We start from the raw sequence: 14,974 nt of genomic DNA, 5'->3' as shown, positions 1-14,974 counted from the left end.
AAAGCAAAAGCAAAAGCAAGTTCAAAAGAACTTAAGCCACTTATGTACCTGAAAAAAATCTAACTCAATCAGTATACAAGTCAAACAATCAAACAGACAGTCAATCACACTCAGACAGACAAACAGTGCAACAGTGTGCAATGTGCGAGGCACAAGCCAATGAGCACAATACAAACAACTTGGCATCAACCTACAAAACAACTCAAGGTTAGTCAACATCAACCAATTAATCAACTCAAATGAGTGAGCAACTCCAATCATAGCAATGTGCTTCTTAACCTGAAATCCACAATCCAAACAGTGAGTCCAAACCACTAGGTCAAAGCCTAGGGTCAAAAGTGGGAAAAAAATTCAGGACAGAAGCTAATACTCCACATGAAGCTCATTTAATCGAGTGATGATATGTCCTAAAATTAAGGGAGCATGCAAGATTGAATTATCTCTAAGCCTAGGGGTAGAATCGTCATTTCATAGTTATGGTTAATAGTAAACTTCTATTCTAAGTTTTATTTAAAACAAATCAAATCCTAAACTCATTTTAATATTTCCAAACAAAACTCCTAAGAGATTATTTAACTCTAATCCTAAAATTATTTACTCCTAATATCTCTAATTATTTCTACAAATCTATTAGACTATTCTAGAATTAATTCTAAATCAACATATTATATTCCTAATAATATTCTAATATCTTCTAATCTTCTAATAATACCTAATTCTAAATTTATCTAATCATCCTAATTAAACTAAACTAAACCTAATATTATCCAAAACAATTATCAATTAACAAATATATAAAACAAAGTGCAGTGGATCAAGAAGCAGCAGACTGGGCTTGGAATTGGAAAGGACGGCTAAGCCCAATCGCAGGGGTGCACTAAGTGAAACGGAGTATGTATCTCACTGGGCCTAAGACAACGACCAGGCCCATGGGAGTGAGTGTGGTGTGTCCTCTCGAGCCCTTACCAGGGTTGCAAGTGCAGAAAGGACCAAAAGCAACTTTCAACTCCATATCCATATTCCACAACTCTAAAGGGGACTTTGAAACAAGCAGGAAGACAAACAAATCTTGAGACTAACCTCATCACTCATCCTTTCACCAATTCGAAATTGGAAACGAAATCAACATTCAATTCATTCTCACGTACGGATAACGGAATTTGAAGAGAAAAGAGCTCACCGACTTCGACGTCCAATGAGGTTGTTCGATTTCCTCTTGCTGCCTCGCGCCGTTGATGAAGCGGATGAGGAATCGCTGGATTGTGGCGCTGAAATGAAGAATCCTAGTTTGCACTCGGCGTCGTAGCTTCGTGGATAGGATCTTGGATTTCGTCGAAACTCGCTGAAGGAACTGCTGATGAATCGAGGCGCAAAGGTTCGTTACGATCTTCCTCTGTTGTGATGCTTGGTTTCGTGATGAATTGGTGTGGTGAGATATTGAGTTGCGAGAATCGGTGCGGTTTGGCCTTGAGTTCAATTCGCAGTAATTACTGTGAGATTGTTATGGTGCGGGAACAAGAAGAAAGTGGAAGATTCAAGAAGAAGAAGAAGAAAGAAGGAAGAAGAAAATCTGGAAAAATGGTAGAGAGGTGAAGGTTTGATGAAGGTGGAGATCACGGTTTCGGTTACGGTTTTGGTTGAAGAATTGAGGTTTAGCTTTGCCGTGTAGAGCTTCGAGTGATGAAGCTCTCATAATAATGGAAGATGAGCGTATACTGAAGGTAGGAAGGAAGCGCTTGCACGATGCTTTTCGAATGAGGGGAAAAAGTCCGAACCCAATGATTGGCAATGATTGCTTCTTATATAGCGTGATTCAAGAGGGTAGTTTGGAGAATTGGATTTGGGTGGCTCAATCTCATTCGTCCAGCTGGCACTTAAGTGAAGGTGAGTCTTGAATTAAGTCACGTGGGTTTTGACACAAGTTTACTCTCTAATCCATTTGCTTCCAATCTTTTTGATCCAACTGTGGATAACTGAATTGACTTACATTGGGTGGCTTGCTTCTTCATCTGAACTGATCTTTTATGGTCTATGCAGGTTTGGTTTCTTGTAGCATGGCATTGCAGCAGGATAGGGTGTTTTAGTTCCTGATGTTGCAATTGGTCTTTCTCTCGTAGTTTCTTCTGATTATCCTTCAAAGAATGCGACCTGTTGTAAGCTTCTCAGCAAAAGCAGATGTAGCAGTAGACTGTTGGGCTGTTCTGACTTTGCGTTTCAATATGGTTTGGCAAAATTATCTTGCAACTTGGTTATGTGCATTCAGCAGGTATACTACCTTGTTCCTTCAACACATCCATGGTTTGTAATTGTTTTCTATTTATGTTGTACTCGTCCATGGCTTGGTCTACTGGTTTGCAATGTGATAGTGCAGGTTGTACACTATGATCCAATGGCTGGAAGGTTAGGATATTTCTTGTGCATTGTGACTTGTTTGTAACTATTTGCAGACACTTCATTAGACAGACGAATTTTTTTGGAGCATTATGGGATGTCCCCAGTTTTATGTTAACCAATATTTTGCAATATTTCATGGTAGGTTGAAAGGGATTCTGGTGCAGGTCTATAGCAGGTTGGTCATGGCTGTTATGCAGTGGTTTTGACAGTTTTGCTTGAACTGATGTAAATATGGTTGGTTGTTGTACAAGGCTGAGTTGCTTGTTAATGGATGATAGCTGCAACAGGTATATCTAACTGAATTGTTGCTGTTACTAACTGCTGAATCTGCTTTGTTGAAGTGACCAAATGGCTAATTGCAGGTTTGCATTGCCTTGCTGCTGCAGCCTGGAACGAGTATGGTTTAGGTTTGCTCTTTAGTACCCCAAATAGGTCCTGCTTTTTTGCAGGTGAAGCCTTGTTTCACTTGGTCTATGTGTGTCTTGGACAGGGTTAAATGGTGATTGAGACAGATGGCATAGCAGGTCTGCAACCAGCAGGTAATCACTGTTGGATTCTCCTGTTCTGCACAACAGGTTATATCCATGCCTTAGATTTTGCAGCATTTGACAGGCTGCAGTGTGGTCTGTGGCTTGAACTCTTGTTGCAGGACATCTGGGTTAAAGGCACTGGTTTACTTCCTCATGGCAAGCAAAGCGCATAGTTGTAGGGTCATGTAATTGACACAATGCTGGCTCGGTTTAAGCATGCTTTAATTCTGGCTTTTATCATCATGCCTTCACCCATTATGGATTATAATGGCATGCTTGTATTCTGTCTTTTATTCACATGTTACTATTTATCATGCAGGTCATGGTGGGATAGATGAGCAACATGGCTAAGTAAAGGGTTGGACATGGCATGGCATAACAGTGGAATTTTGAAGTCACAAAAGTCAAACCAAGGATCAAAATAGGACTGAGACATAGGGTTAGGATCAGAGATTGTAGACTTAGGATTTTTGGGATGGGGTTGACTTTGGTCAAAGTTGACCAAAAAGTCAACCATTGACCAAAGTCAACCTTGGTCAACGCCTCAAATTTTGTGATTATTTTGTTCTTCTCTTTTTTTTTTGTAATGAACATTTTATCCTATATAATGGAAATTGATATTCATGAATGGAGTGAGCTTGGATATGTAATCTTGTATGAGAATCATTGTATGGACATGCTTGAGAAAAAGATTGAAATGACTTTGTGGATTTGAACATGATCCTTGCATTCACTTGAACTTTTAAATGAATAGGTTTGACATGGACTCCAATGATAGCCTGAACATGAATGGGAAAGGATAACATGGGTTGAAATGGCCTTGAATACAATATTACAAACGATGATCAAGGTTATGACTTGAGTGGTCAACAATAGGCGCGAAACAAAGGCCTTAGCAAGGATCAAGATGTGTCATGGACTAGGACTTAGCATAGACCAAGCCTAAAGGCATGACAAGGGGTTTGGGTGAGGGCAACCAACTAGAATAGACTTAAGTAACCCATGAACCAGACACTAAGCATGAGGATGGTCTAGATGAAAGGCTAGGGAGGGAAAGAGAGCCAATGAAAGAAGCGAGCCTAGGAACTTATACTAGAATCAATGGCCATGAGCATAGTGAATAGAAACACAACCAAGAACTCAACATGCATGAACCCTGAACAAGAAGTTGTTGGATGCCATTTAACCAAACAAGGAGATCAAGCATCATGAATCCAGCTGGAATTAGGGTTTAGGAGGCCACATAATAGGAGTTTGACCTAATTAGGGTTTATGGAACCATGACCAAGTAAAGACCTTTAGATTAGTGTTTTGCTCCCTCAAGAAACCACCATTGACACCAGATTTAAGCATAATACCCAAGCATCCCCACGCTAGGGTTTGATTGGGGCCACCCCAAGTTTGCTGAGAAATCCTAGTTTCCACTAGGTGTAAGCATAAAGCTCTGAGTTCAAGTCACTACTCTCTTGTATTGAACCTTACTTATGTAGATGAAATGCAACGGACTATGCAATGTGAATGCAATGTTAATAACCTAAAAATGAAATGAATGTACAAATGGGAGGTGCAAATTTGAGGTACTACAGCTGCCCCTATTCAATCAGCTGGGAACCTGAACGGATGATAGCAACGGCTTGTCAGACCTTCAAGGTAAACAGGGATTGAATACCGAAGAACCGTAGAAATTTGCACCCTGCGGGGATCCAAGAAAGGAAAACTCACCAACGGACGCTTCCACTGGGGTCTGATATTTGTCACTGAACCAGACAAGACATTTACCAACGACTTCCCCGGGGATTTTGATTTTTTAGAAAAAGGAACTACCACCATACATCAACAGGTGATGAATAGGAGAAAGAGGTGCAACTAGACGCCAACGGACGAATAGGAAAAACTCAACGTTTATCGATACCAACGGAGAGGTGACCAGACATCAACGGATGAATGGGAAGACTCGACCAGACGTCAACGGACGAACGGGAGAAGCTCGACGTTTATCGACACCAACGGAGAGGTGACCAGACATCAACGGATGACTGGGAAGACTCGACCAGACGTCAACAGACGAACGGGAGAAGCTCGACGTTTATCGACACCAACGGAGAGGTGACCAGACATCAACGGATGAACTGGGGAAAGAGATACAACCATACGTCAACGGACGAATGGGAAAAACTCAACGTTTATCGACACCAATGGAGAGGTGACCAGACATCAACGGATGAATGGGAAGACTCGACCAGACGTCAACGGACGAACGGGAGAAGCTCGACGTTTATCGACACCAACGGAGAGGTGACCAGACATCAACGGATGAATGAGAAGACTCGACCAGACGTCCACGGACTAACGGGAGAAGCTCGACGTTTATCGACACCAACGGAGAGGTGACCAGACATCAACGGATGAACTGGGGAAAGGGATACAACCATACGTCAACGGACGAATGGGAAAAACTCAACGTTTATCGAAACCAACGGAGAGGTGACCAGACATCAACGGATGAATGGGAAGACTCGACCAGACATCCACAGACGAACGGGAGAAGCTCGACGTTTATCGACACCAACGGAGAGGTGACCAGACATCAACGGATGAATTGGGGAAAGAAATACCACCATACGTCAACGGACGAACGGGAAAAACTCGACGTTTATCGACACCAACGGAGAGGTGACCAGATATCAACGGATGAACTGGAAAGGAAAGGGGTGAGGTGTTACCGGTTAGTAGGTAACAAGCTCGGCAAGAACGAATATCTAAGACCGGTGCACGGGTGAGAGATATCAATCAACCAAAAACATCTGAGGAAAACCTGAATAGGCATGTTTCGACTCAGGAAAATATGACTCCACAGGGGACCAAGGTCGCAATAGGGAGCAGACAGGAAGGAACACCAAGGATATCGGGTTGTAGGCATAAAACAGGTGACCGACCAAGGCGTGAATTGGTTTGTGTTCCAAAACACTCATCATCCTGAAGAGAGCGAAAGTAAACTTGTTAAAGGATGGACATTCGATTCCACAAGGAATACGAATCTTACTCAACGAGGAAGGACGAGACCTCGACTAAATAGTGAATGAGATATATTATCTATAGCCGTCAAAACGTAGATAATATACTCGCATGGAAGATTATCCATAACCGGGTTGTAGGTTGTCAAAGGATATATCAACCGAAAAGAAAGGCATCGGGATACCAGGACTAGGTATGTAAAGGACGACCAATCAAAAGGGGAAACAACAAACATCACCGGCAAACGGTGAATGAAAGAGGACCCACTGAGGATAAAACGGCTTACTTGGAGCAATTATCCAAAAGGAACGGGACTATCAATACCGAAAATCGGATAATGATAACCGCAAAGAGGGGATTACATCTACCGGTTAGTAGGTAGAAGACCACAAAGATAGGACTTACGACTACCGGTTAGTGGGTAGAAGCCAACAACTTCCGCTGAGGATAAAATGAATGAGTGCCGGTTAGTGAGCAACTATTCATTTATACCACAGGGAGGCACAAGAGACAGCCAATAGGAAGCCAATTTAGGATCGATCCAAAAAGGCAAACTGAATCAAGACTCATCCTAATGAGGAAAGAACTCAATAGGGAAAACCCATCCCATTATGTGTGTAGGGAGGGAATGGAAACAACCGTCATCCACGAGGATATAACTCAGTGGGGAGCGTAGAAGGAAATGACAGACACTTTCTGGTTAAGGGGTCGACTCTATATGGAGAGATCAGACACACCCACATCTGCTTGGGGAATTGATCCAAGCTTGCTAGATGCTACCAATTTTGTGGGGAGTAGCATTGCTGGGGATACCCACTCAACTAAGGAGTCTCTTGTTGGGAAAACACCAACCTCTCTGCCCTGCTGGGGAACCCAATTATGAAATCGATCCAATGGCGCGATGCTAAACTCTTCCGACAACCCATTCTCGGATGGTCACCACGACTTAGGGCTAGTTTATGTTTGCAATGCTGATGCATGAGTTTTTTTTAGCGCAATGCTCCATGATCATGGAAATGCTACACACTAATGATGCAATATGATATGCTTATCTAAATGATGAATGCATAAAAACACGTCTCCTTCAGAGACAACACCGGGGAGCTCAAGGAACTCTGCTGAGGATTTCAATACCACGTCAGTTTCCACCCTGTTGAGGAAAGATAACCCTTGCTGGGGATACGATAACCTTCAGATTCAGTGGGGACTAACAGTCTTCAGACAAGCTAGGGATAGATCCACCTACAGACCCGGATGAAAAACATCTTCAACCCTGCTAGGGAAAAAACATCTCTCCACCCTGCTGGGGAAAGGCATTCATAACCCTGATTGCTGAGGAACAATCTACCCACAGACACCTCAGCTGGGGATATGGCAACCTTCAGGCTCGCTGGGGAGACACCGATCTCGAATCTGCTAGGGAGATAACGCTCTCAAACCCACTGGGGAGATACGGCCTATTTGACATGGAACGCCCATCGATTCATCTAACCCTGGCATCTACCATCCAACCATAGTGTCAACTTTCCACTTTTGAGAGACTCCCAGACTCATCCGGTCTTTTCTGATTCATCACCTAATATTCTCGTCTCTTCTTTGCTTCGAGACAACCGGTTTCCTCATATCCGGGCTAACTCTCTAATCTTCAGACTTTGAAGAGTTTTCTGGATTACCCTCTGGGATCGTCGTCGTAATTCTTTCACCGTCTTTTCACCGTTCTTCTATCCCTTGCCCCTGATTGGACTCTGCAGGGATCTTTTTTGTCAAAAGGCTTCATATCACAACCTGCAAATGAATGAAGATGTCTAACAGCACCTGCACAAGAGATCGTTAGATAAAAGCGTGCCCCATGCGTGCCAACATTTCAACACCTAGGTCACTCAAACTTCCGAATAAGATTTCCAGATCCCAATCTTATAAGCATGCATCGAAAGGGACCTCTATGTTTCAAAATGCAAATATTCTTATCAAAAATAAACGGATGTTTTTGCAATCAAAGCGGTCATGAAAACAGAAACAAAATTATTTGACTGAACACGCATTTATTGAAAGAAAAAAAAAGTGGCTCCAAACCGAGCAACGCACAGGAAGCAATCCCTAGAAAGAGGTGATTGCGCACAAAAGGAAAAATCTATCCTAATGGCAATGTGAAACCATGATCTCATCGAGTCCCAACTCGGTTACACCTCGTATGTCCTCAAGACTTTCCGCACTTTCTGTCTTCTGAACAAGACGATTCTGATCGATCACTGTCGGGGATTATCCATGATGTCTTATCCAAAGCATAAATGACCATGCTAGATGCAGTTGTTCATTTCATTCCCTCTTTTGCCTGGACCGCCCTTTCGGGTTTTCAGTCCACCGGGATACCCTTTTTTGCCCAAGCCGCCCTTGTGGGGTTTTCGACTTGCCGGGTGTACAGTTTTTTTCATTTTTTATCCCTAACTTTGTCCGAACCTTTTCCTTTTTTTTTCTTTGGTTCGCCGGGATGCCCATTTTTGCCTGGACTCTTTTATTCTTTTTTGTCCAGCGGGTCAATTTTTTACGAAGTATTTTTTTTAACTGCGTCCGTATTCACAAGGGATGGAAAATCCTCGTCATCCATGGTCTTCAACAATAAAGCTCTGCCAGAGAAAACCTTATTTGACCACGAATGGGATCCATAACTGTATGCCCACTGGCCCCTACGATCGTTGAGGAGGAAGGATCCTTTTCAATACCAGCTCTCCCACGTGGTACGCACGAGGTCGCACTTTTCGGTCAACAACACGCTTCATTCACTGGGTACAACTACCCCATGACAAGTAACTGCCAGCCTCTTTTCCTCAGTCAGGCTCAACGCGTCATACCGAGTCCTTATCCACTCAGCCTTCTCTAATTTCTCATCCATCAGGACTCTCCACAATGGGATCTAGACCTCAGTAGGTAATACCACTTCTATCCCATACACGAGCGAGCGCGGCGTTGCCCCAGTAGACGTACGCACCGAAGATCGATACTCAGGATACAAGCTTCGTACTCAGCCACCATTGTCGGTGCATTCAAATGTTAGCCTAGTAATAAAAGGAATGTGGGATCTTTTCGGCGTAACCAAAACGGCACTACCTCATCCACATTAACCTCTCCCCATCAGACATCAGAATCCGTTTGGATTCAGGGTCAGGCCCCTCCTCCGGGATCGGTTCCTCACAATCCTTCGATTTGAGCACCTCGAGATATCCTCATCAGGGAACTCAAACTTCCTTGGTTGATAATCATCAATGGGCTGCTGGGCGAGATAATCAGACATTACATTCCCCCTTACTGCTCTTTGAGAGGCATACTGAATATCGCAAATCAGTCAGAATCATTTGCCCTTTCGCAACCCGTCTGGTCAATGCTGGCTTCTCAAACGCATACTTGATCGGATCCATCTCGGGCATCCACAAAGTGGTATGAACCAACATATACTGTCTCAGTCGGCGAGCAGCCTATGCCAAAGTACAACAATTTTTCTCGAGCAGTGAATGTATTGTTTCACAATCGATAAACTTTTTGCTAAGGTAAATTGCATGCTCTTTTCGACCAGACCCGTCATGCTGACCCAATACACACCTCATAGACCCTTCGAGGGCTGTCAAGTACCAGAATTAACGACCATCCCCATGAGAGGCATCAGAATCAGAGGTTCTTGCAACTTATTCTTTTACCTTTCAATGCCCTTTGACAATCATTATTCCACCTGACCGTTTGCTCCCTTTTTTCTTGAATGGGTTCAGGCATTTCTTGTATTGCTTTTTCCTTTTCTATATCTTTTTTTTAGCAGGATCGACCTCGATTCCTCTTATTCGCTCACAATAAGCCTCGACAACCTACCGGACCGCACTCCATAAGTGCACTGACTCGGATTCAACCTCAGTCTGAGTTGTCTCAACCGGTCAAACACTTTGCCCCGGTCTATCGGACACCCTTCCTCTGTTTCAGACATTGCTGTTATGTCATCATCATAGCATTCGATTCCACGATGAATCATATCATGAAACAAAGTCACTCTGATACGTGGCACCGACGTTCTGCTTCACTAGAGGGCAGTCTTCTCTTAATGGTAGCTTGTGCACAGCGACATCAGCATCCGACCCTGGCATATCCTGACACGACTAGGCGAAGGTATCCACATGCTCTTTCAACAGGGCTACCATTCTGTTCTTGACTCGCCTCTGAATCGGCCCTAATTTTCACTTCCTTTCTGACCTCGGCGGTGTCTGGAATAACAATCTTGAATCGCTCCTCGTGCGGGTAAATCACCTTCTCCTCTTATTTCAACAACCTGGCTAATTCCAGCAGATCACAATCTTCTTCGCCTTCTTCTTCGGCATGATAGATCGGATTATCGAAGTCATACAGAGGGGTAACCGAATTGTTATCAATGAGATCAGGAGGATAGTCACTTTTGAGGTCGGAACCAAATGAATCAAAAGGAAAGAGAATGAAAAAACATTGCCATTTTTATTTTTTTTAAATTGCAAAAAGAAATGAAGAACAGGGAACACCTGCTTTTAATCACAAAAACATCCATTTATTACTGATGCAAAATGTTGCAAAATGAAACACATGAGGTGGCCCTTACAATGGACCATTACGTTTCGGGCAAAACGTATGGCTTTCATGCAAACAAAATTGAAAAACAGAAATACTACACTTTAGGATGAGTGACAGTGATGGTCTTAGAGGCCTTCCAGTTTCCTGGTACGCACGATTTTATCCACGACTCAAGCTCGCGGTCACAGTCAATCTCTTCACCCACTGTACAGGCGTGACCAGGATCCAACATTCCTGCACTGACGAATGTGAACGGTTGACGACGTCCTCTGTTTTGCCCAGACGACTCTTGATCTGGCTGATATCCAACCCCGAACATATCCGCTTTCACCACAATGTCTATGATCTTCCCCCAGCCTAGGGCTTCTCCATTCTTCACCACTTCCATGGCCTGTTTGTAAGAAGAAATGGACAGCTTCTTCTCTTTCTCAGCAAGAATGGCATTCTCCACCTTGACGGTTTCAACTGCCTGACTGGGTGCTTTACATCTTACATCGTCCATTTTTACTTTCATCATTTTCTGGATCGTTTCCCCCATCACTACACACCCCTTTGTGGCGACGGCCGCACAACAATTGTCCACACCAGGGAAAGCTCCGTCCTTTGCCAGATGTTTTGAGACCATAGACATTGGAATTTCTAACTGATCTCCATCAATCACCTCTATTCCTCTCTTGTCCTTTGACACCATTTTCACTCTTACAGGACCATGCCTTGGTACGGGGTTAACATCATCATTCAGTATCTGTGCCAAGCTGATGGTCTTGGAATCCACCATGTCCTGGACGACATGCTTAAAAGCTCTACAACCCTCAAAGTTGTGTCCGGGTGTCCCAGAATGGAACTCGCACCTGGCATTCTCATCGTAGTTTGCAGGCCTCCGATGCGGTTCTACAGGAATCAATATCCTTGGCCGGACTAACCCCAGATCCCTCAACCTTTTGAACAGAAGGGTATAAGTCGTGGGTGGCTTATCGAACCGACGATCCGTCCCCTTCTTCACTTGGCTCTTAGCTTTAGGTGTTTTCTGTTGAGGCGGCGGTTGTTGCGGTTGTACAGGTGACTTACCAACAGGAGTGGTTACAGTGGCAGCATAAGGGTGGTACCGATCCTTACCGCGTTCTTTTTTCGCCTGCACACCACCTGATTCATCCTCCTTCTTGAGCTGACCACTGCAAGAGGGCTTCTTTGCTACAACGCCAGAGGGGTTATTTACTTCGGATGACGGAGCCTTTCCCTGACCTTTCTCCTTTATCATCCAGCCTTCAATCCTTTCCAATCTCTCCGCCATTGCTTTCTGACCCAAGGCGAGCCCTTGCACGACTTTGAACAACTCCCTCATCATCTCTTTCAATTCAAGAATGTCGGTGTTGGGTGGATCCATCAGCTTGGATTTGTTGAGTCTGGCTGGATATCTGAGCGGAAGAGCTATGGGCACCGGTTAGATACTGACACCTACAAAACAGCAAACAGGTTAATATGACTCACACATGCAATGTCTATCCGTATGAGGAATATGATAACATGAAATTATATCACATTTTAGGACTTAATTCAATTAGATTATATTATCATTTACTTTAATTTATCTCATTTTATCAGATATTATGCGGTATTTCCTTTCTATTTATGTCAGGTATCCATTTTGAAGCAAAAGTGAAAAAGGGAAGAAAAGGAGGTGTAAGAAGGAATAAAAAGGAAACAAATAACAAAGACCAAGCCCAGCCCAAAGAAAGCGCACGTTGTGACTGTGACGGGCGTCACAAAGGTTGTGACGAGCGTCACACTAAGCACACTCCTGTGACGAGCGTCACACATGGTGTGACGGACGTCACACCATTCCCCTATATTTTTGGCACTAGGAACGCAACTGACCACGTTGAAAGCTATTTCCACGCTTGACCCTCCGAACGAAAAGATCGTGTATACGGAAACCCTTGGAAAGCAGTTACACAAGTAGCAGTATAAATAGCAGCTAATTGGGAAAGCTCTGGGTTCGGAGATTTTCCACGCCTTTTGCCGTTTTCGCATTTTTTTTTCTTCCAGCAGTTTAGGCTTATATTTTTATAATATTACTTTGCAGAATTTTTATTGTTTTACCTTTTTGCAATTCTATTTTCTTTTCTAGCATTTAATCAATTCTTTTCGCACAATAGTTTCTACACCGGAAACTATTGTGCAACTTTTACCGGATCTAACCTTACGTTAGAATCTAGTTTTTATTTCCTTCGTTTTAATCTGTTGTTTAATTGAAGAATCCAAGAACAAATCCTACTGGCTTGTGGTAGAGTGTTCAAGACTATTGTTTAACGCATTCAGGTTCTTTAATTATTATTTAATGCTTTGTTTTATTACTTATTTATATTATCTGCCTGGGATGAGTCTGTTTATGCATGATATGTATTTTTGTTTGTTTAGCATGTCTGGCTAATTCGCCTAGATATCGGTATGTAAAGTAAGCGAAATAAGGGATCAAGACTAAGTCGGTCTAATTAAACTTAAAATTAAAATCAATCTTTTTACGGTCTCAATTTACAGGTTTAATAACAAGAATTTTTTACAAAAGTAAAAGACATAAAGAAGTTAAAATCAATAGAGCGAGAGTTTGAGGTTTTAACTGGACAGTGTAAATTAGGCATTAATTCTAGATCAGGGCGAGAGCAAGTTTTAGAGTTAATTAAATTCTGACCTTTTCCAAAAAGTATTCTTAAAGATTGAATGTGAGGACGAGAGTTAAGCATTCGGGTTTAATTGTATAACCTAAGTCAACAGAGCGAGAGTTTGAGATAAGGGTGTTTAAAACGGTCAGTGTTTTCTTAAAAAGAGTTTCTGCAACTTTATTGCTTTCAAAAAGTGGTTTTTGACTTAATTATAAGTGACAGCTACATTAACATAAAGTCATGGTTTATTCAACAGAGCGAGAGTTTGAGATAAAACCTTTAATCAATAAAGTTAACTGAAACGATTTATTTTAAAACCAAGAAACCGACAAAGAATTGATTCCCTAATTACGACGAACTACATACCGATATCCGATTTATTAATATTTAATCTAGATCTTAGTTTAGTTTTTAGCTTCGCCCCCAAACAATCAACCATTATTCACCTTAGCTTTACGTAGTAACCTTAGATAACGGTATATCGATTCATAAGTCCCTGTGGGATCGATATCTTTTAAAACTACGCGATAGAACTGTGCACTTGCAGTTTGTACCCCAAATTCGACTCATAAAGTCGCGATCAAGTTTTTGGCGCCGTTGCCGGGGACTTTTATTTAATCGATATCGTAACTCTTCCGTTACGCTGTAGAGACTAAGGTTTCTTTTTCTTCTATTCTTTCTTTCGTTGATTTGTATGCCACGCACTCGCTCACAAGGCGAACCGCTCTATTTACGAATCAACGATATCGAACTATATCTCCGAGTCTTACGACGAATTCGGGAATATCGTGCTGCAAACAATCTCCCTCCTATAGAACTTCCTGATTTCAAAAACCTTTTTCCTTCGATAACCGAGATGGCAGAACCAGCTCGTGCTCTTAGAGATTACGCCGCTCCATCGCAAGATGAGCCGCATTCAAGTATTGCTCCGCCCGCAATCGAAGCAAACAACTTCGAACTTAAACCTTCGCTGTTGCAGGCGGTGCAACAGAACCAATTCTCTGGAAATCCTACCGAGGATCCAAACCTTCATTTATCCGTATTTGTCCAATACGCTGATACTGTTAAAGCTAATGGTGTCACTTCAGAGGCAATTCGACTTCGTCTTTTTCCTTTCTCATTAAGAGATAGCGCTAGAAGATGGCTTCAATCTCTCCCTTCCAACTCAGTCACCACATGGAACGAGTTGAAGAAAGTTTTTCTTGCCCGATACTTTCCACCAAGCAAAACAACTATGTTAAGAGCCCAGATAAACGGATTTAAACAGAAAGACAACGAGTCTCTTTTCGAAGCATGGGAAAGATATAAAGACATGATGAGACTTTGCCCACACCATGGTTTGGAAGACTGGTTAGTAATTCACACGTTTTATAATGGTCTCTTATACAACACAAGGTTAACAATAGATGCCGCTGCAGGTGGTGCATTAATGAACAAACCTTATGCTGATGCTTACCAGCTTATCGAGAGCATGGCCCAAAACCACTATCAGTGGGGAACCGAACGAACAACGGTGGAAAAACCTCAAACGAAAACTGGCATGTACGAGATAAGTAACCTTGATCACGTTAACGCAAAAGTGGATGCTTTGGTCCAGAAAATTGAAAGTTTAAACGTATCACCTCCAGCCGCCGTGGTTGCTATAACTCAGAATTGCGAGGTCTGTGGAATCCAAGGCCACACTCCTACGGACTGTCAACTCTTGACAGGAATCCAAGCAGAGCAAGTAAACTATGCTCAAGGAAGCCCCTATTCGAACACCTATAACTCAAATTGGAAGAACCATCCAAACTTTTC

The 14,974-nt window shown here is 42.7% G+C and overlaps 1 long non-coding RNA gene and 1 pseudogene across 6 annotated transcripts; one reads left to right on the top strand and one right to left on the bottom strand.

Moving 5' to 3' along the window:
- The first annotated feature begins 973 nt into the window (after nucleotides 1-973).
- Nucleotides 974-3,569, top strand: LOC127105645 (uncharacterized). Of its 6 annotated transcripts, none has more exons than XR_007795084.1 (4): nucleotides 974-1,884; nucleotides 2,038-2,681; nucleotides 2,757-3,109; nucleotides 3,244-3,569. It is a non-coding gene; the product is annotated as an uncharacterized LOC127105645 (long non-coding RNA). The 6 variants fall into 6 exon arrangements; XR_007795081.1 differs by having other exon boundaries at nucleotides 975-1,884; nucleotides 2,757-2,933; XR_007795083.1 differs by having other exon boundaries at nucleotides 975-1,884; nucleotides 2,757-2,933; nucleotides 3,044-3,569.
- Nucleotides 3,570-14,418: 10,849 nt separating this feature from the next.
- On the bottom strand, nucleotides 14,419-14,518 carry LOC127109281 (uncharacterized; annotated as a pseudogene).
- Between the last annotated feature and the right edge of the window lie 456 nt (nucleotides 14,519-14,974).

This window comes from Lathyrus oleraceus, chromosome 7 (genome assembly GCF_024323335.1).
Source record: "Lathyrus oleraceus cultivar Zhongwan6 chromosome 7, CAAS_Psat_ZW6_1.0, whole genome shotgun sequence".
Lineage (NCBI taxonomy): Eukaryota > Viridiplantae > Streptophyta > Magnoliopsida > Fabales > Fabaceae > Lathyrus > Lathyrus oleraceus.
This window is presented reverse-complemented; position numbering and strand designations above follow the sequence as displayed.